Source organism: Ascaphus truei, chromosome 3 (assembly GCF_040206685.1).
Source record: "Ascaphus truei isolate aAscTru1 chromosome 3, aAscTru1.hap1, whole genome shotgun sequence".
Taxonomy (NCBI): Eukaryota; Metazoa; Chordata; class Amphibia; order Anura; family Ascaphidae; genus Ascaphus; species Ascaphus truei.
The window spans coordinates 312,759,592-312,782,936 of NC_134485.1; positions in this window are offsets into that span (position 1 = coordinate 312,759,592).

Below are 23,345 nucleotides of genomic sequence, written 5' to 3' on the forward strand. Positions count from 1 at the left end.
TCTCATGATCTATCCTGACCCACAGGCTTCCGAAGAAGCGTCCGCCCGTACTGGACCAACCACGAGCCACCGGGCCACCAGTACTCCTCACGGGACAGGCCCCCCAAAGGTCTCCTTCACCCCGAGCGGTTTCGGGGGAGTCAGCAACTGGGCGGGGAGTCCACCCACCTCGCCTACTCCTGATAGACGGCCAGGCGGCCTCCCAACCATGCCTAGTGTAGGAGCTGGAACCAGTAGTCAGCCCCTTAGTGGAGATCTTTCCTTGAATATGATAGCCTCCCAACTAGTAGAAGCTGTAACCATCACGACCCAAGCACAGAGCTACCGGAAACTAAAGGCCTTTTCTGGGATTCTGCCGACGCCTGCAGGAGAAGAAGGGATCGAGGCATGGAGGGACCATACGCTCCAAGCAATAGCGGAGTAGTCGTGCTCCGAAGCCAGCAAAAGACAGAGGCTGGTTGAGTGCCTCCGAGGCAAAGCCGCCCGGCTGGTACGGACGCATCATGACGTGGAAGGAAAAGTTACGGCACAGGAACTAGTGGAAATGCTCACTCAGTCCTATACCCGAGAAGACGACGAGGATGAGCGAATGGCTCAGTTCAAAGCTCTTCGCCAAAAAGAAGGAGAGGATTTATCTGCCTTCGCTCGCGAACTACAGCTGTCACTGGGGACCCTCCTGTCCAAAAATATCATTTCCACCGCCGAAGTGGACCGGTACCGACTCAAACAGCTACTAAAGGGGTTGTTGCTTGATCACAACATAGCTATAATGATGCGGGCCGCACCGATTGCTGTAGTACCCCCCAGCTACATGGAATTATTGTGTTACATCAGAGGCGCTGCACCAAGTACACTGTTACTCGTAGTATTATACATGCCCCAGGTTTCCCGTGGCGGAAGCTCAGCTCTCCTGTGAGCCTAACAGGTAAAGCACCACACCTGGTAACACTAAGTTCCCCGCACACACACATTATATGCGATTGTATGGGGGAATACCCGTTACATAACTATGAATATCTCTCCTCACCCTCTTGCCTTTTCTAGATTGGTAAATCGACAAAGAATGCCATGCTTCAATCTAACCAACTTTAATTGGGATAGAAACAAAGAAAGATTAACAACTAGTGTGTATCCTCCATTCAGAATCTCTGTTCCAAATGAAAACAAAAAAGGAGTATTTTTTAAAATGATACTTTTTTTTTATTACCACCTACTGCACCTTTAAAGACAGAGACGTACAAAAAAAATCCCCATAAAATAGATGACTGTAGATAGGTTGCTATATATAGCTGCTGCAATTGACGCATTAGATACCTGTAGTTAGAGCATGTGGTTGCACATACATGAAAGTGCCTTCAAGATTGATTATAGGTTTAAAAAATTCCTCAGCTCTATCCAGATTTTTCTCTCGTGTCACTATCTTGCTTTGTGTTTTGGTTTTTTTTGGTAGTAGAGGCTGTCATGCAAAAAAAAAAGAAATATGGAATAGAGAATGACTGTAATTTAGAAACTGTGAAGTGAATGTAGTGTAAATGACAAGCAAATGTAGGGGAAATTATCAGCCCATATTAAAATGTGTAGATAAGATCCTGGAGGGTGAAGAGCATCAAGCCGACAAACCAGTAAGTCAACGAGACACTAATTTGACAGAGAGCTAAATTGACGAGCAATAACTAGCGAAAGCACAGAGTCTTAATGTCATTGAGAATTGTGCTGCTTTTAATTAAAATAAACAGCTTGGTAAATTTGGAAATACAAAGTTCACATAAAATATAAATGCTACAATTCTTATGATCCGGTGTTTTTGTGAGAACGTTGGTAATAAACGCAGTAATAAAGAGACTACTGTATTTAAGAAGTCAATTTTTTAAAATAAAAATGCATATGTTACAGCAAATTATTCAATATAAGTATTTCAAGTTCATTTAACAAAGTTGTTTAATTTTTTTATTTAGCACATTTTTTTTTAACAATGTAAACATCACAACAGACTAGATATGGGCAATCGTTTTTGGTGAATTTGGACCCGCTGCGAGTCGTTTGGTTCCTTCGGTCCGCGGATTTCAGCGGATCAATCTCAAAAAGGGCGATTCGCGTTTCGCAGATTTTTTTATTATTGTTACGAATACATTCCACGGATTCCGCAACCCGTCGATAGATTTGTAGAATCCAATCCGCGGATTCAGTAATCCATTGGCGGATTGTTAAAAATTGGACTGGATTCTAGAAATCCGTTGACGGGTTGTGAAATTCGTGGTCGGTATTCTACAAGTCCGTCCACGGTTGTATTCCGTGGCGGTTTTTGATGAATCTACGCAGATTAAAACCGACCAAATCCGTTTGTGGATTTTACACCGCGAAACGGATTTTGGGTTGAAAATGCAAGAAAATGCAGAAAACGGATTTGGGCGGATTCGCCCATCTCTACAACCATTCCTACACTAACAAAGGGTAGATAATTGTTACAAACAAAGGAAAGAATCAATACTGGAGATCCCAATACAAAATGTTTGTCAGATAACTCATCTCCTAACAGCTATTGCTTTATATATCCACTCCCTATCTCAGAAGCAGATCCAAATGATTGTAAAGAAGATAAAATATATGCAAAAAAACTTGATATACTGATAATAATAATAATTGTTTGTTCTTGTATAGCGCTGCTAGTTTATGTAGCACTTTACAGAGACATTTTGCAGACAGAGTCCCTGCCCCGTGGAGCTTACAATCTGTTTTTGGTACCTGAAGCACAGGGAGATAAAGTGACTTGCCCAAGGTCACAAGAAGCCGACACCAGGAATTGAACCAGGTTTCAACTCAGTGCCAGTCAGTGTCTTTACTCACTGAGCTGCTGCTTCTGTAAAATAACACATATTTGTATGTGACCCATTTAGGACCAAAGTGATTAGACAGCGGTAAGTGCAAAACAAATAAATGCTACATACTGTATGAGGTGGTTTGTCTAGCACTGGAGTTAAGTGGCACAGATGAGCTGGTTTGTAGATCCATTTATACGGTTTCACTGCAAATGTAGTGGTCTGCACAGCTTGAAATCTTGTATGCAAATTACCTAATTATCCCTGGATTTATATTCACTCTAGATTCACTAAACGACAATAAGCAAAGCATCTCCAACATCCCACTGCATATAGAGCATTGGCTCTGATTGGGCAGCATGTTTTTCTAACAAGCTGGTACTGCACGATTCCGCTTATCAGCAACACAAAAGAATGTCCGTGCAATGTTAATTCATTGCTATCTGACTATTTATGTCCACATAACGCCACCCATTGTACTGTAAGGAGTTATTAAGTGTCATTATTCAAACATCATTTATTAAGCAATAAATATAAAAAATGTGTTTTGTTGATGTTGTGAGCATGGTCATTTCATCTGTACTCTATATAAGTCAACATAAATATATTACCTTATTATTTCACTTTCACAGACCATTAGAGAAACCATGAAAGATTGCTGATGTGCCCGCACCATTAAAAATGTATGATAGAGATTTAATGGTATGGCATTGTATGTGTCGTACAGTTTATATGTGTATTTCTTGGTGCAAAAACAATGTCCTTTAAATGAGGTGGATTGTATGCAGTCTTTTCAGAGGATGCAGTTATGACAATCAAATGTTGCAGAATTGCCAATGTAAATGAGTTTTTATACCATACAATATTCACAGCTTTTCCTTTGCGACTCTCGTGGGCTGGCTGATGGCAAAGTGCACATCCACAAGTGGTCAAACCACACGTTTCACACTAATTTTAATGGTGTTAAGGACTTCCCCCCAGACTCGGAGTCCTACACATGTTTTCAGTTCTTGATGCTTGGTACCAGAATCTGTCACCTCCACTTTGTAATGGTTCCTATCTCATCTGAGGAATGCTTATGGCCCTCACATAATATGTTGTAGTGTTACATGATATTAAACAGATATTTATTTATATATATGACTCATGACAGTTTCATTTTCATTCTTACACAGAATGCTCCAATGATAATCCTTGAGCATACTAATGACTACTTAATCACTTATTACACAGACTATATATGACGCACTGCAAACAATGGACAGAGCTCACCTGTAAATTAACGGCCCTGAGCTGCTGAAGGTACTTTGGACAACAAAAATTATGGTGTTAGAGATAAAGCCAATACAAGTTGATAATGGACTGTGCTAGCACCTCTTACAATAATCCACTAACAAATCATATGAACTGTAAGAAATTAGAGGTTACTTACAGTAGTAACTGTACTGTGACACTGATAACAATTTACTAGGTTCAATAGCACTAAGGTACAGAAAAGATGTGCATATATCACCCAGTCTCTGTCATAAATAAGGCTTAGTAACTAGTAGGAAGAGTGTCACTTAGGTACTTCTGCTCAGATCTCTAAGTAAAAAAAATAGAAGGAAAAAATTCCTCATAGGTGCATCCAAAAACTATGAGTGCCGATATATTGTATTGCATATCAACCGACTGTCATATGTAAATATAAAAAAGAAGTGGAACAATAATAAATATCACTTGGGGGGTAACACATCCGTGGCAACTGAACAACCGCCAAAATGCATGTGGGATAATGACCCCTCATGCAACGAAAGACCCGATGTAAAGGGGAAAAGGGGGTGGGGGAGATAGAAGAGAGGGAGCGAACCACACCGAAGGGATGCCTGGCAAGCCAAAGTGTCCTCGTTAGATCCTCCAACCCAATCAGCAAATCCCCCCCACACTTACAACAGGTATGCATGGCACGGTCCCCACACTGGCTCAGAAGTAATGATGAGAATAAAGTCCTGTTCAATCGGAGACAGGGTAGTACTCATGGTACCCTCTCTATGATGAGAAAAGATTTCTCCGGGCGAGCTTCAACCTTGAGATCATTTGGAAGTAGAAAGGTAGTCGGAAAAGGCGAGGCACTGCAATGATAGTCAGGCTGGAGGCAGTAGGTAAAAATTGAGAATTGTATTAATTCAGAAACGGAACAAGAAAATCTGACTCGTTTCTCGCCGTGCAGCGCTTTGATAAAGCCACGATACGGCTTTAGGTGGCGGACGCTACATTTTGGTATATTATTAGCTTAGTGTATACAGGGCTGCTGACATGGGGAGGGGGGGGAGCCAGGACAGGTGTCCGGGGCCCAGCACTCCCCCAGCAGCTAATAATATACAAAAAAGTAGCATCCGTCACCTAAAGCCGTATCGTAGTGATAAATGAAGTGGCGAGTACTTTAATAGGTTTGAAACAATACAATACAAACAATACAATGCGCATGCACATTGGGAAAAATCAAATGTCCTTTCCAATTAACACATAGGCCTTCCAGTCACATAACATGTGTGGTACGTAAATGTAATGCTCACATTAAAATAAAAATAATCTATGCATAGGAACGTTTTTGAGCCATATTAGTATAGCCTGGCCTTCGGCAGCTATTGCTAATTCTGGGCCTTTCCTCTGTCAGTCCTGTTAGAACAGGCAGTGGAAAGGTTAATTCCTTCAGTTGGCCTGTTTGTGAGTTTCAGCTCTGAAGTATTGTAGCAATATTCAGAGGCGGGCCTAAGCAACCTTTGAGCATGTTAATCCAAGGGGTGGATATGGGTTGGAACACCCCTTGATGTGTGTGTGAGCCAATCGGTATCCAGCTTTGAGTTGTAATGATTCAAAGTTAGAGACACTCCCTGAGGATATTCAAATTGAGACATGTCTCCAAAAATATAGTATGTCAGTTAGTTAGTAGGAGTAGGAGAGAAGAGATTGAAGAGAGGGGACAGAGAATCGTTCTCCCCCTCTTGCCCCACCTGGGTAAGGAGGGGGGGGGGGAGTTAAGCTGCCATGAGCAGAAATGCAGAGAGCAAGATCAGGCCTATGATGTTCTGCTGTATGCTGTGTATGCTGCTCTGAATAAAGAACCACAGAAAGAAGCTGCTGTGTGTGTATCACTGTTCCTGGTGTGAGGAGAATGGAGTGTCAGTGGGGGTCTCTCCTCTGGAGACCCCAGGGGATCCCTACTGGCTGGAGGCACTGCACCACCCAGAGAGAGCAAGGTAACCTGTCCCACACCACCTCCTGTCCCTGTCCTGGTTCTCCTCACAACACCGCGGAGCCCTCAGCCCTCCTGTTTACCAGCAGGTCACAGCACCCAGACCACTCAGAATGACCAGAAGGAGTGACCCCCCAATCTCATGTCAGGTGTGGTACCATAGAAGGGTTACATTAGCATGACCTTAGAGGTGTAAATATGGCTCATGAGGTTTCGACCTCTGCTGCTGCTGGTGGTGCTTGTTGAAATAGGAGCATTACATTTACTGATGAGGAGTTTGAGATCCTCATAAATGGGGTGATGGATCACCACTCAAAAGTATTAACTGAACTCTGCCCCAAAACTAGTACTGTGGAAAAGAACCACATTTGGGCCAATATCCTCAGCAAAATAAATGCCCTGGGGAAAACTATCTGCACTGTCGACATGTTAAAGAAACAGTGGGCAGATAGCAAGAGGAAGCTTAAAACAAACTGGCTGACTGTGCTTCCCAGACAAGACGCACAGGAGGGGAATCTTGCCTTCCCAGGTTGTAGGCCAGCCATCAAGGGTGGACACAGAGGGTCTTACCCAGGAGCAACCTGGTAAGTAAAAACAGACATTATACAGTATATATTAATCTAATATATAGATGTACAATTATACACTATTTTCCATATCACACATTAGAGTATTATTTGTAAGTCACACACATCTATGTGCTGGGTAGTTCTCCCAATAAGTTATATGTGACATGCTTAGAATAAAGATTTCCTATTCTTAAAGTATACTACAGGCCATGCCTTACATAGGCATCTTAACATGTCAAAAAATGTATATTTATTCACACAATAACAATATATATGTTGTTATATGTACCCAAAGATTGTAGTACTTAATTTCAAGACGACAACCATTTCTAGAGCTGGAAACTATCACGCCTCCTGTTGAAGAGGTGGAGGAAACTGATATTAACCCAGAAGAGGAGTATACAGCTGCAGCTTCCTCGCCTATTGCTCCCCCTGCTCCTTCATCTGCTGCTCCAGCTGCTCCATCATCTGCTGCTCCACCTGCTCCATCATCTAATGCTCCCTCTACTCTGTCATCTGCTGCTCCACCTGCTCCATCATTTGCTGATCCCCTTCTCCGTCATCTTCTGCTCCATCTGCTCCGTCATCTGCTGCTCCCCCTGCGCCTTCACCTCCTGCTCCGTCACCTTTCAGAACCACCGGGTCTGCCATCTTCTGCTCTGTCACTTGTACCACATGCTCTGTCACCTGTTGTATCACCTTCTCGGTCATCTGATCAATCAAGAGGTTCCTCAGCTCCTGAAGATACTTCTCATGAGCATTATAACCAGGCTCCCTGCCGAGCCAGCATCACTTGATGCTCATAATGCGTTCTGCCTACTGCATAATGATCTTGTTAATTATTTGCTACAGAATTTCTGCATCAGCCATTACTAATGTGACGAGCAGTTTAGCCCTGCTGACTTGTGCTGTCAATGGGCTCTCCTGAACAGTGCATCACGCAACTGAGAACATGCGACTACTATCTACTGTGTCCACTCCTACTGCATCAAAAGAATCAGTGGCTATCCTAGTGGTTTAACTTCTGATGGCCAGTCCCATTGCTCCTCCTCCTCCTCCCCCTGTACTCCTCCTCCTGCTACTTCCAATAGTTCACCTGGGCTACAAGTGCCACAAGTCAGACATGGGAGGTCACATACAAGGGCCCCCAGCCAGCCTGCCCCTTCCGCTGGAAAAAGAGGAAGAGATGGGAAAAGAATTGGGGGTTCATTGTCCATTGACATGGCACAGTGCTTTACCTGTGTGTATGAGTGAATGTTCCCTTAAGTATTTCTACCTCATTGTAATTATTCCAAGATATAATTATAATGGCATTGTACACACTTAATTTATTTGGTACACAATATACTGTATAATATATCATGGTAACTGTTAGAAACATCTCCTACATTAACTTTAAACAAATACAATATACAGTTTATTACATAACTTAAATTATACTTTATCAGATGCACATCTTGATGTGTTTCTGAATGGTATATAATTGTTAATATATCTCTTGGTATGACACATATTTATTTCAATGGAAAGTGCTATGTACCTTACTAAAATAATACATAAGGTTACCACTTTTTACATCCCTTAGTCATTATAGCCTATTAACTGAAATAACGTTAGTCATGGTCTGGTTATGATTAATGGCAAGTTTAGAACTGACCTATTTATTGTAACGTTATTTCCCTGTGCTAACCTTATTGGAGTTTAGCGGATCTGCAATGCTAGGTTAACAGGTTATTAGCATCTTTTTTGTCTCTGTGTTTCCCTAACGTCATTAAAAAAAAGTATCACTATGTTATATCAATGATTAACTCTAGCTTATTGTAACACTATTCTCTTTAGTGCAAATGTTTTAGGATTCACATAACATTAATATTCGTTAACATTACTCTGAGCCAGTGTTTCCCAACTCCAGTCTTCAGGGAACCCAACAGGTGAGGACTTAAGGATATCCCTGCTCCAGCACAGGTAGCTCAGTTAAAATGACTGAGCCGCTGATTGACCCACCTGTGCTGGAGCAGGGATATCCTTAAGACCTGACGGGGTTCCCTGAGGACTGGAGTTGGGAAACACTGCTCTAAGCTAATGGAGCTTTATGCATCTGGCCCTAAGGCTCTTAAACATAAAATCCCGGCGCTAGAAATAATCCATGCCCAAGAGAAATAGTAGGAGAAGATGTACAGTAAGAGCAGTGATAGCAATGCCTGACCAAGGCCATTTATAAAAGCACTTATTGGTGGGACAAGAAGAAGTCATGGGTCTACGATCATGAATACATCAGTGTAAACTAAGCGATCCGTGAATGAGTGTGAATTAAGTTAGTGAGTTTGTAAAGTGGCATCAACGAGTGTATGAATGGATGACTGAATGCATGAATTAATTAGTTCCAGCAGGCAGAGAGTTAATGTGGGTAATAGGGGACAGGGAAATGCGGAACAACGGAAATAAAGGCGTGGGGATCTGAGTAATGAAATGTAGTGACAAAGGTCACTGTGACAATGATTTATTTGATGGTTCAATAATGGGCAATAGGAGACATAAGGCAAGATTTAAAAAATGTCTTATGCAAGAATGCCATTGAGGGTCCTGCTACTCGGACCTACCAAGACATGGTCAGCCTAAATTTGGACTTTTAAAGGAGTGTGAAAATGAAGTTATTAAAGTGCCCTTTTGTGTTCCTTGTGCCTAATTTAAATATGCTCTAATTTTTTTTATACTTTTAACCATAGTATCTTTTCGAGGGGATAGCACGAATATCTGCAAGCAGCATACTGTCTGAAATATTTATGTACAGTATTTATATCTTTATTTATATAGCGCCATCCATGTACATAGGGCTTCACAGCAGTAATACACGTGACATAATAATATAACACATCATTCAGACATAAAAGTAACATTAGGAATAGGAGTCCCTGCCCCGAAGAGCTCACAATCAAAGTATTGTATGTTGCTTACCCCCACAAACTGCAAGTGATTGTCGAGTTCTTATTAACACTACAAGGCCTATGTAGTTGAATAATTTTAGCCATTTTTTTGTGCATCAAAATTTTTGTGCAAAACATTAGTACAAACCTTCATAACATATGCGTTGTATCTATAAAGGCTTCATACATACGACACATCATTTTTTATTTTAATTACATTTTTACGCATGGTCATATTGAATATATGAAAAGTAAAACAGAACGATGTGTATTTTGTATTTATAACTACTATTAGTAAATATACATTATTAGGGTAATATTATTTATAATCGCCGTACTGTGAAAATAATAAATTTTGTTAACCCTTATAATTAAACATCTTTGCTGCGTCAAATACATTTTTGGGTTGATACATTGCAACTTATTTATGCACTAACGCTATTAACAGGGTTTTTAGGGTTTACACAAGGTTCAACTTGGTGGATCACTTTGACACACTTTCTATTTTTCTGGGCGCATATAAACATGATTTTTTTAGTACATACTGTACCATTTGTATCTTTTTGATGCTGATGGCGCAGCTTACCGCTGAAAAGCTGTTTGAGATGCTTAATACATACATGCTTTCCATTTTTCTGTCTAAAAAAGCAAATGAAAGAATTTACCACTGCAAGTCATACTCTGTATTGATATTGCAGCAGGTTAATATTCACCGGTGGGGAAAGTCCCTTATTAGTTAGGATAATGAGCTCGGTCAGAAAGCAATCAGAAGAAGTATTTGAGGAAAGTAGGTGATTTAAACACCACCTTAAAATGGGGTTGTTTTACCAGTATATTTATATAACGGGGAGATAAGTTTACGAACAGAGTACTAGTTGTGAGACACAATTAGATCAAGCTAATAACTAAAGAGAAAACAACAAAAATAAGCAGATGATGACAATAGAAATAAAAATGAATTAATTACTGACCCTTATATGTATTCAAAAGAATTGAAAATGTATTTGTAATACACTGACAAGTGTAATAATTAAGCTATTTCATTATGTAAAATTAACAATATGTAGTCCCCTTTCCCTGTGTATAAGGGAAACTACCTGTGCTGCTGTTCCTGCGTGGCTTACATTAGACCTGGTCCTCCGCCGCTGGGAGCCTGGGGTGATCACGTTCATTGGTATACAGTGCCTCCACCAGAGAGAGATCCTATTGCAGTAGGATAACCTCTCACAGGAACCCACCAGTAACGAATAAGATACTGTACACACACAGAATGGCTAACATATTAACTGGCATATAACTGATAAACATGGTACTATACAGGGCCGCACAAGGCCGTACCCACACAGTACCCCCCCTGTCTGACCATGAACACCACCTTGTACACATGCCGGTGAGGTTCCCCCAAAGTTATGAGGATGCCCTTGGCATCTAACCACCCGGTATCTACAAGACAGGCCCACCCCAAAGTGTGAGAGGTAGCACTACCCCTGTGCTCCTCCGTGCGCCAAAAAAATCCCCTTTCCCTTGCTGTGACTCTAAGAGCCCTATTGGATCTGCGCATCCACATGGCAAGCTGGGAATTGTAGTTCCGTGTGGAGCCCTGTAATGGCTGCCGCAACAAGCTGTGCAGTGCGCAGCCATTACTAATGTGATGAACAGTTTAGCCCTGCTGACTTGTGCTGTCAATGGGCTCTCCTGAGCAGTGCATCACGCAGCTGAGAAAATGCGACTACTATCTACTGTGTCCACTCCTACTGCATCAACAGAATCAATGGCTACCCTGGTGGTTTAACTTCTGATGGCCAGTCCCATTGTTCCTCCTCCTCCACCTCTACTCCTCCTCCTGCTACTTCCAATAGTCCACCTAGGCTACAAGTGGCACAAGTCAGGCATGGGAGGTCACATACAAGGGTCCCCAGCCAGCCTTCCCCTTCCGCTGGAAAAAGATGAAGAGATGGGAAAAGAATGGGGGGTTAATTGTCCATTGACATGCACAGTGCTTTACCTGTGTGTATGAGTGAATGTTCCCTTAAGTATTTCTATCTCATTGTAATAATTCCAATATATCGTTATAATGGCATTGTACACACGTAATTTATTTGGTACACAATATAGAATATATCATGGTAACTGTTAGAAACATCTCCTACATTAACTTTAAACAAATACAATATACAGTTTATTACATAGCTTAAATTATACTTTATCAGATGCACATCTTGATGTGTTTCTGAATGGTATATAATTGTTAATATATCTATTGGTATGACACATAACTATTTCAAAGGAAAGTGCTATGTACCTTACTAAAATAATACATAAGGTTACCACTTTTTACATCCCTTAGTCATTATAGCCTATTGACTGAAATAACGTTAGTCATGGTCTGGTTGTGTTTAACGGCAAGTTTAGAACTGACCTATTTATTGTAACGTTATTTCCCTGTGCTAACCTTATTGGAGTTTAGCGGATCTGCAATGCTAGGTTAACAGGTTATTAGCATCTTTTTTGCATCTGTGTTTCCCTAACTTCGTTTAAAAAAAAAGTATCACTACGTCACATCAGTGATTAACTCTAGCTTTCTAGGTTTCTATAAAATATAAAGTCAATAGGAGTTCTAAAGCTTCAGACTTTATGGAATCAGCTATGTTAAGGGCATTTATTCCCTGGACGAGAGATAAAGACCACCCTGGTTATTCAAATCACTCTATTTCTGAGATAATTGAGTAAGATCTCTTTCAACTACTTGCTGGAACAATTGAACAGAAAATACCTGTAGCTTGTTTAATACATGGGAGGGCTAAAAATGTAGAATTCAATTTAACACAAGAATATAAAAACTATCCACATTTGTTGGTATCTGCCATGTCAGCAAGAGGACAATTGATTGGACAAAGCAAAAAAGCCAGCAGTGACGTATTAAAACATCAGCTCCTGGTGAATCAGCAGAATGCACCACTGGTTTATCTTCTGATAACAGTATTAGACTGGGGTATCTGAAGGGCCATAACAGGCAAGAATGCTATGATAGGGTTAGCATTCACATACATACATACACATGTAGCCATGTGTAAAATTGGTGTACATATCTCTTTCTCATGCTGGCAGTAAACCTGGTAAGTATGCAGGATTGCCAGTAGTCATCATGGAGGTTTGCCCTCAAACCCTGGTGAGGTGTCATATGTCCCAAAGGAAGTGACAACATGCTTGGTGTCCACCCTTAGTGACATCAGAGATGTGCCTGTTCCTGAGGTGATATAAGACACAGCACTGCCTAAAGTTAGTGGTTCAGTTCCTGTCAGTTCAGTTTCCTGTTGTTGTGCTGCCTCTGTTCAGTGAGAGGCACGTGAAGGTCTGCAACAGTGTTGCAGTAGTCTCATGGTAGCTGTGAGTCTGTGCAGCTCTGGGCAGAGAGAGAGAGAAGCTGAGAATCTCCCTAAGGGGAGAGGCGGAAAGCAACTCCATTAGGAGAAGGAGGAACTTTCCAGATGGAGTGCAGCAAAGGAATGAGCGGCTAAGCTGATAGCTGTGAGGGGCAGCTGGCCCATACCACCATGCCAATAAAGATGACCTTGAATAGAGACACTTCACTGTGTGAGTCTGGAATTACTCAGCAGGGGAAGGCATCACCAAGAAGGAGTTCCTCATCAGAACCATCCCCTTGCGGACACAGGGATCCTGATGAGGTGGAGGCGCTGCACTGGATATAGGTAGGACTCAAGTACACTACCTCAGCTGCCTGTCTGGGTTGGCAATCCCCACACAACATCATGCGGGAGACTCAGGAGTCCTGTTGCCAACAGGTGCACCACCAGACACTACACTGTAATGGGGACTGGTTAGACCACAGGGGCCAATGTGAGATTGGGTGGGTCAGACTAGGCCAGAAAATCCGTTACACACAGAATGCTATGATAGGGTTAGCATTCACATACATACATACATACATACATACACAGAATGCATGCATTCATCGATGCATACATACAGAAGATATACAAATACATAGACACAGACCTAGGTAACTCTCCCTGCAGCCGCACTCACACACTGACTGCCATGGGAGATTCACCTCTCTCCAGCGTCTACCCAACATTTCAGGAGTATTCCAGGCATTCAAGGAGACAGGACCAGTTTGGACCTTGAGAATTGACATGAGGCTGGGGCCGACCAGTAATTTTCCCAAGTACCCAAAGAACCAGACTTAGCCTGGCTATTAATGATACCTCACTGGTTCATCAACACAAACACTCACATACTTACAGTAGGGGCTGATTCGAGAAACTCCATTGGCTTCAGAGTTGATTGAATCAGTCCTTTAGTTTCATAGATCTGGGAAAAAAACTTTTACGTGTAAGATTACAAATGAAATGAGGAAAGTCCAAAATTGATTTAAACAGGTTTAAGCGAAAGTCAGACGCAAAAGAAAGTCAATTATCTATAAGTGCAGTACAGTAGAGCACTATTGGATCAATTAATGACATGATCGATTAAATAAGATCTCTCCTTTCCATCCCTGCAGTTTGTGTTTTTCCTTTTTCTCTCCATGTTCTCGTTTTTGCTTCTGACAGAGGAATTCTGTTTTTTCCCAACAAAGCTTGGCATGTGCGTGTTAATATTTGCCTTTAGTAAAAATGTTGATGAGACTAGTGCTTTGATCCTGTCTGGTTTTGGTGTTTAGTAAATGCACCTCTTTTCATTGCACGGCCACTCATATCTTCAAATCCAATATCTCGTGATATTTTCTGATATTTATCTTTCTTTTAATGTCCAAGATATAATAAAATCAAGTTATAAAAAAATGTTATTGGGCAATTATTTTATCCTCGGGACCATTGGAATTCTTTTTAAGCAGCAGTCCTCCCTGCTTGCTTTTTTAACGTTGATTTTAAGGTTTATTTTACCTGAATCAGTGGGTGGGGGCAAGAATCAGTACCTGATCCATGGTCCTCGATGCCCAGGCTCCCTTTTCCCCTCTGCTCCTGGACAATGACCTGTGCTCTTTGCTGGTGGATTCAAACTGGCTGCAGTCAGGACTCACTCATCAGTCAATAGAAACTTGCAGTGTCATTAGGAGGTTATCTTGCAAAATTTCTATTCAGCAACCTGTAGGATGGCGGTGCTCACATGAGCTCCAAGGAGACCCCAGGTTAGGTAAGCTGACAATTATGTAACCCCTTTCCCTATACCTAAGGAAAACCACGCGTGCTGCTGTTATCTGTACGCTCACAGGAGACCTGAGCCTCCGCTTCTTGGAGCCTGGGGTGTGCTCTCTCTCTCTTCGTGCAGCGCCTCCACCTATAGATCCCAGTGTTGGCGGGATGATTCCTCATAGAACTCAATACACTCAGTAATAAAAATACCACACCATATACATATATAACTCGGTTTTACTGTAACCCCACAGTATGCAACAACACAATACACAAATACGATAACACACTGATACAATACCACAATACCCCTGTGTGTCTTCCCCAAAGTACTGAGGGTGTCAAGGGCATCTAAACACCTGGTGTCCGCAGAACAATTCCCACCCAAATGGGAGGTAGCGCTACCCCCTGTGGAGTGGTGCTGTACGGTGAGTACCTTCCTGGGCAGGGAATGCTGATATGAGGGTGCTTGATCAGGTCCCGCGCAGCGGGGCCTCCGACATAAATCCCCTTATTCGGACACGATCCGCGGTGAAGTCTCCAGCTGGTTCCAAGCCGCAGTCCGCTGCGTGGACGTCCGGCCACCGGTGCGGTAGTACAGCTGGGGCTCTAATGGGAGGGTCCCTATCTGGGGCCTTCCCTATGACACTCCACTTCTTTGGAATGATCGGGGCCTATCTAGCTCCTTGGGGCAGAGTTGTGGCCTAGTCCAGGGGCATACTGGCTCCCTGGACGCATCCGTCCTCTCTGCCGGCTCCTGCAAGACTACGGCGTGTTTCCTGCCCCGTGGAGGATATCAGGAGTCCCTCTAATTTGCCCCTGATTGGTTAAAGTGGCCCATGTGACACACCCAAGGCTTCTGGGAAATGTAGTCCTGAATGCCAAAATGGCCACCACCACTCTTTCCGATCGCGTGTGGCTTTCTCAGCTAAACAGCTGATCAGTCCCCTGCACCGGCGCCATGGTAGGGGACTCTGCTACAATTATAAAAAAATTGGGCAGATTGCTGCTTTTATTTTCACGGCTAGTAGCAGCTCACTGAGCTCTACTATCAATAATGTTACTAATTCGAGAAAACATAATTTTAAACTCATTTCCACCGAAACAGCCCTCACTAAAATAACTGACGACCTCCATGCTGCCAAAGACAGAGGTCATTACACTCTGCTCATATTACTCGACCTCTCTGCAGCATTTGACACCGTGGACCACCCTCTTCTCCTCCACATTCTCCATACTCTAGGTATTCGGAACAAAGCTCTATCCTGGATCTCATCCTACCTCTCCCATCGTACTTTTAGTGTCTCTTCTGCTAACACCTCCTCCTCCTCTATTGATCTCTCTGTGGGGGTACCCCAGGGCTCTGTCCTGGGACCTCTTCTCTTTTCTCTGTACACACTCTCTCTAGGTGACCTAATAACATCTTTTGGGTTTAATTATCACCTCTATGCCGACGACACACAAATATACTTTTCAACACCTGACCTTACACCTGCTGTACAAACCAAAGTTTCTGAATGTCTCTCTGCTATATCATCCTGGATGGCCCTCCGACGCCTTAAACTCAACATGGCTAAAACAGAGCTCCTCATACTTCCTCCCAAACCTGGCCCTACTACCTCCTTCCACATTACTGTTGGAACTACAATCATTCACCCAGTAGCCCAAGTACGCTGCTTAGGGGTCACATTCGACTCCTCTCTCACATTCGCCCCTCACATTCAAAACATTTCTAAAACTTGTCGCTTTTTCCTCCGCAATATAACTAAGATACGCCCTTTCCTCTGTTGTTCGACTGCTAAAACTCTGACTCAGGCCCTCATTCTCTCCCGTCTTGATTACTGTAACCTGCTGTCCGGCCTTCCTGCCTCTCACCTGTCTCCCCTACAATCTATCCTAAATGCTGCTGCCAGAATCACTCTACTCTTTCCTAGATCTGTCTCAGCATCTCCCCTCATGAAATCCCTCTCCTGGCTTCCAATCAGATCCCGCATCTCACACTCCATTCTTCTCCTCACTTTTAAAGCTTTACACTCTTCTGCCCCTCCTTACATCTCATCCCTAATTTCTCGGTATGCACCATCCAGACTCTTGCGTTCTTCTCAAGGATGTCTTCTTTCTACCCCCTTTGTATCTAAAGCCCTCTCCCGCCTTAAACCTTTTTCACTGACTGCCCCACACCTCTGGAATGCCCTTCCCCTCAGTACCCGACTAGCACCCTCTCTATCCACCTTTAAGACCCACCTTAAGACACACTTGCTTAAAGAAGCATATGAATAGCACTGTGGATATTCTAAACACATGATACATAAAGCTTGGCCCCCTGCAGACGCACTTACCAGAACTCCCTCCTACTGTCTCTGTACGTTCTCCCTACCTACCAATTAGACTGTAAGCTCCTCGGGGCAGGGACTCCTCTTCCGAAATGTTACTTTTATGTCTAAAGCACTTATTCCCATGATCTGTTATTTATATTATCTGTTATTTATTTGATTACCACATGTATTACTACTGTGAAGCGCTATGTACACTAATGGCGCTATATAAATAAAGACATACAATACAATACAATACAATTTATACCACCTGATCATTAATAAGTATTGTTTTGGGTGGGGGGAGGGGGTTGTACAGTATTGGAACCAGTGGGTCCTTTGGATGCTTAGCTTTGGGGACCCCCAGGTACAGTAGATATCAGTGTATCTATTCCCTCCTGGAGAAATGTCATTGGTTGTGGCATCTTATTTGGTGGCTATTTAAAATCCCTCCAGGAAGCACCTGGAGCTAAAAAGCAAGTATCTTGGGAACTGGGGCTATGAATAGTGCAGTTTAACTCTAGGGATTTCCATTTCTAATGCTGAAACAAAAAAAATCAATGTCCAATTCTGGCCGGATTGCTGCTTTAACCTCAGAGCAAACAATTCCCGGATACAAAGCAGTGAAATTACGTACTTATCTCATTATCTTTGATGTTTAAGGTGGTCCAGAGGGCTACAGCAAGCATGCACTACAAGGGGATACCTGGAAGCACTGCAAAGTCAGTTGAAACAATGTTTTTTTTTTTTTTTTTAATTCAACACACATTTTTCAAACAACTAATATTACTGCAACCAACTGGCTGTTATCAGGGCTTGATAAACATATAAAACAAATCCTTTTTATAGCCCTCTCATCCCAAAAGCCCATATCCACAGAGTCCATATCCCCCCATCTATCATTATCATCTCATGTCCCCAGGCTGGCCCCATCATCATCTCATCTTCATTAACATCAAATGATCAGGGAAGGAGACACAGCACTACAGGAATATAAAAAAAAAGGGTATTTAATCCATATCCACAGGTAATCAATGTTTCAGAGCCATCTCAGGGTCCCTTCCTTAGGGTGCATGTTGCTATTAATATAATATTATTATTATTATTATTATTATTATTATTATTAAATATAACACACATTTTTCAAACAACTAATATTACTGCAACCAACTGGCTGTTATCAGGGCTTGATAAAGATATAAAACAAATCCTTTTTATAGCCCCCTCATCCCAAAAAGCCCATATCCACAGAGCTCCGTACAACCAAAATTGTCATGGCTATTAGAGATGGGCGACATTTTCGCTGGAATCCGAAACCGCTGGGGATTCCAGCTGCGAAATGTAGTGCATCAGTCTAACAAAAGCAGATTCACTGGAGGGGGGGAGGGTGGGGTTCTATGACTGAAAATCCACCCAAAGGATTAGGAATCAGATTCTGACATCAGAATCCAAATCCACAAACTGATATGTTATGGAAGGGGGAGTATATAAATAGGGGTGCAGCCACACGTTTAAGCCATTGTGTTGTAGGCAGGGTTTAGCTGTGGGTTTGTTAGGTCTGGGACCCGCTGCGCCCGGCGGCGCGGGCGGCCACACAAGAGTTCCCCACCAGCAGGGGAATCCTCCCGAGCCGGTCCCGGTCCCCCCTGGCTGCACAGCTCACTACACGCTGTGACGCGTCAGCCGCTATGGGATACAAGAGAATTGTAATCCCTAGCGTCTATGCGTCACGTGGTGTGGCTGTGAGCCAATGAGGAGGGGAGGCTTCGGGAGGAGGGGAGGCTTCGGGGAGCGGGGAGGAGTGTGGAGGGAAAGCAGCGTGAGTGCCTGTCTGTGTTTGTGTATGTGTGTGCCTGAGTGAGTGAGTGCCTGCCTCTGTGTGTGTGTGTGTGTGTGTGTGTGTATGAGTGCATGAGTGCCTGCCTCTGTGTGTGTGTGTGTGTGTGTGTGTGTGTGTGTATGAGTGCATGAGTGCCTGCGTGCGTGTGTGTATGAGTGCCTGTGTGTGTGTTGCTTTTGATTACCTTCCATCAGCAGCTCCAGCCCGTGGAGGGAGGGGGGGGAGAGTAGCGGGTCCCTCCGCTCAAGCCACGCCCCCCCTCCCACTCCCGCCCACCTCCCGCTCCAGCTCCCGCTCCCTACAGACCGCATATCGCGGTCTGTGTCTGTCAGCGCCCCGCCTATCTGCAGTGCGGGCGCTCTGACTGAGGGAGTGGGGCCTTAGCCTTAGGGTGGCTGCTGCTGCTGTAGTAATACAGTTCAACCATGTATACATTATTTACTTAATAAAACGTGTAGCTTAACCATAAGCCTGTGACTGACTTGAATGACCCCTGTCTGTGTGTGTCCAGCCCACTCCATGTGCTGGTGCCTGTGTGGCCTCTTTGGCCTGGATTTTTCTCATGTACTGTTTCTGTGTCTATTATATAAATTATATACCAGTATATTTATATTTATTAATAATAATAATAATAATAATAATAATAATATTATATTAATAGCAACATGCACCTCCCTAAGGAAGGGACCCTGAGATTACTCTGAAACATTGATTACCTGTGGATATGGATTAAATACCCTTTTTTTTATATTCCTGTAGTACTGTGTCTCCTTCCCTGGTCATTTGATGTTAATGACGATGACATGATGGGGCCAGCCTGGGGACATGAGATGATAATGATTGATGGGGGGGAATAGATGATGATGATATGGGGGATAAGATGATGATGGGGGCCAGCCTGGGGAGATGAGATGATGATGAGGGGCCAGGATGTGATGATGATTGGAGGGGGGGGATAAGATGATGATGATGATATGGGGGGATAAGATGATGATGGGTGCAGCCTGGGGAAATTAGTTGATGATGATGATGATGATGATGATGGAGGGGTGAATAAGATGAAGATATGGGGTGGGGGGGACAAGATGGTGATGGGGCAAACCTGGGGAGATGAGATGCATCCACTGCCCTCCCTCTGCATCCACTGCCCTACCTCTGCATCCATTGCCCCCCAACCCCCCTCCGCAGCTACCGGGCCCTACCTGACACCACCCCCAAGGTAAGTCTGAATTTTATATGTATTGGGGAGGTGTGGGTATTTTGTATATGTATTGGGGAGGTGGGGGTATATTTCACATGTATTGGGGAGGTGGGGGTATTTTATATATGTATTGGGGAGGTGGGGGTATTTTTTTACATGTATTGGGGAGGTGGAGTATTTTTTACATGTATTGGGGAGGTGGGGGTATTTTTTACATGTATTGGGGAGGTGGGGGTATTTTGTATATGTATTGGGGTGCTGGGGGTATTTTTTATATGTATTCGGGGGACGTGGGGGTATTTTTTATATGCATTCGCTGGCATGGGGGTATTTTTTATATGAATTCGAGGGGGCGTTGGGGTATTTTTTATATTATTCGGGGGCGTGGGGGTATTTGTTATATGTATTCGGGGGGCATGGGGGTACAGCCATGCCAGGCTTACACAGAAATATCCCATCACTGCACAGCCATGCCCGGATTACACAGAAATGGCCCTGCACAGTCATGCCAGTTTTACATAGAAATGTCCTTGCAATGCACAGCCATGTCAGTGTTATACAGAAATGTTCCTCTACTGCACAGACATGTCAGTGTTACACAGAAATGTCCCTGCACTGCACAGCCATGCCAGGGTTATACAGAAATGTTCCTGCACTGCACAGCCATGTCAGTGTTATACAGAAATGTCCCTGTACTGCACAGCCATGTCAGTGTTATACAGAAATGTTCCTGTACTGCACAGACATGCCAGAGTTACACAGAAATGTCCCTGCACTGCACAGCCATGCCAGGGTTATACAGAAATGTTCCTGCACTGCACAGCCATGTCAGTGTTACACAGAAATGTCCCCGCACTGCACAGCCATGCCAGGGTTACACAGAAATGTTCCTGTACTGCACAGACATGTCAAGGTTTCAGATCCAGACAGGCAGCGCACAAGCACAGAGACGTATATCACCTTTTTAGGAAAATCAGTTTGAGCTTTATCACTGGTTTTACACTGAGAACCTGATAGAAGGATACAAACCAGACAAACCATGAGGTTTGGGCGGCAGGATAAAGATAATTAATATTTCTGTATTTCTTTATCTAGCGCACTTCCCCTCACCCCCTGGGACATATGGCAGCTACTGTGTGTGTGGTGCGTTACCTGCGGCTCACAGGAGGCCTGAGCCTCCACTGCTGGGAGCCTGGGGTGTACCTGATCCGTCTGGTGACAGCACCTCCACCTGCACGGGATCCTAACAGTGTTGGATAACCCCGTGCAGGACACTATATAAGTAATACACACTGGTATAGTATAATAAGTTTACTGAATGCGTAATAATAATAACGGTAATAACACAATCACTCAGGCCTCGCAGGGCCGTACCCCCACACCGTGCCCACACCGCAGTGGGGTTTACCCCAAAGTACTGAGGTGCCCCTGGGCACCCAACCACCCTGGTGTCCACAGAATCAACCCACCCAAAGTGTGTGTGACAGCGCTGCCCACACCCGCGTGTTAATGTTGGTGCACTTATAGAATGCTGGTATACCTTCCAGGTGCTCCAGCACCTGCTATCACCGACTGAAGATAAGGGATCCGCTGATCCCGCAACGTTGTCCGTGATGGCGTCCGCCTCCACGTGGGGTGAATTCCGGTGTGGATAATATCACCAGTGTTCGACAAACCTATACATTTGCACGCCCTGGGCGAGTGGATTTAACATCGTGGCGAGCTCCTATTGGCCCAAGCAGCACAGGTGTGGTACTAGGTGGCGAGTAGATTTTTTTGTTCGGCGAGTAGATTTTTTGGTGATTTGTCGACCACTGAATATCACCATGCAGAGTCTTGTACAACAGAGGTGGTCTGGTCCCAGACCACAGGTCGCAACTGCTGCGCGGCGTTCTGATGTGTCCCTGACACTAATGATGCTAAGCAGGGCAGTGTCCCTGTCTAAGGGCCTGTCCCAATAGCAGCCGCAAGCTACGTGGGAGTCGGGGACTGGCTGGGGCCTAATAGGGGGTCTCTGGCCTAGTGCAGGGGCCTACTGACACCCTGCACCTACACCCTTACCCTCTGATGTCCCAGCTCCGACTAGCCTTGCTTCTCTAGCGCGCCAAATGTATCTACTTGCTGAACAGGGGATTCTGGCAGTCCTGTTGGCTAAGCGTAGCCAGGTGATCTTGCAGCCCCAGGGGCTACTGGGTGTTGTAGTTCCCGATGCAGAGCTCTTACTGTGTTGGACACCCTGTCTCCCTCTAATGCACATGTGCGCCCGTGTAATGGCCGTCACAATCTCTTTGCGCATGCGCGAACCTATGCACATGCGCGCGCGCACCCAACATGGCGGCGCCCTGCCACGGGAGCCTACTTTGACTCGGTCGCCCTCCCGACCACCGCTCTCCCCATCCGCACCTCACCGGCACCTGTCCCCTCCTCCGCCATCACATGCGGCCACCCAGGAGGTAAGGGGACAAACAGGGGACCAGCGGGACCCAGGCTATATTTACATGAACGTGTTAGAAGTTTCTCTCAGTTTGCATTGTAAGGTTTTCTGTAATTTTTACACTATATGTTTGGAGGAACTGCTGCTTTAGGTAACATGATTTATTTCACCACCCTTAGCATTACAGAACAGCTATATAATATATTATGCCTCCTTACAGAAAAAAAGCCATTTTCACATATTTCAGTAGCTAAAGGACAGATAAGTTAGCACCTCAGGGGCTTGTTAATAAAACAAAATGTAAATGTAAGAAGTAAAGTAATTTGGGCAATAAATTAGTGTCTCTGTCTTTGCTCGTCTCAACTTTTCTCTAATTCAGTATTAGGTTATATAGAGAATTTTGCTTTCTTTCTCCAACTGCTGTAACCATAAAACATGACAAAATGTAGAAGTCAAGATGGCCATAACACCACAGCGTGCTGTTCTAACTGCACAGTTCCCACTTCTGTACAGATAATGCCTGCAGCATTGGATCAGTCCAATACAATGCACTGTGACTTCAAATGATCTTGGCTACAATAGTTACAAACAAAGAAGAAAAGACGTGCGTGCTCCCATAGTGTGATCCAATATTTTAATATATAAAAGGTGAGATGTAAAAGCATAAAGATTGTGTTCTTACAATATAAAAGTAGAACAAACGTCTTCTCTGGCAGTATAGCTTGCCGCAGGCGGCCTCTCACCTGCACTCACTCGGTTTGGAACTCGACTTGACGTCAGACTTGGCTCTCTCTGCGTGAGTTTCATACGTTCTGACATAGATACTAGTCACTGATTGAGCCACCTGTTCTGAAGCAG